Here is a 433-nt window from a genome sequence, read left to right as displayed (position 1 = left end):
GCACAGCTACGTACGAAGCCGCTGCAATCGGGCAGCTGCAATGCAGTTCTCTTGAGCGTGAACCAATCGGGCCGCTCCTGAATGCTATTGCAAAGTCCTACAAAATGATTGGACCAGTGTCAATTTGCAAAACATCTTTATTTCGCAGAGCCAAAGCAAAACGTCATGTCTCCCAATGACAGTGTCCCTTGCATTCCGGTTGGTTACTGCAAATACACGAGACAAAATTGATACAAAATAAATTGTGTAGTGTAGCTTTAGAAAACGGTTTAAAGTGCCACTACGGCTTATCGTGTATATCGTGCTTTCAGAATCCTACAAAAGTTGTGTTACTGAAATCTCCTTATCGCACTTTACATTCCCGCAAAAAAAAAAAAAGAAAACCGGAGCCATACGCCTTTTTGTGACAATTATCAACAGCTTAAGATTCACA

The sequence above is a fragment of the Ornithodoros turicata genome, unplaced genomic scaffold (assembly GCF_037126465.1).
Source record: "Ornithodoros turicata isolate Travis unplaced genomic scaffold, ASM3712646v1 Chromosome106, whole genome shotgun sequence".
Taxonomy (NCBI): domain Eukaryota; kingdom Metazoa; phylum Arthropoda; class Arachnida; order Ixodida; family Argasidae; genus Ornithodoros; species Ornithodoros turicata.
The sequence above is the reverse complement of the archived record's forward strand: the minus strand, read 5'-3'. Positions refer to the sequence as shown.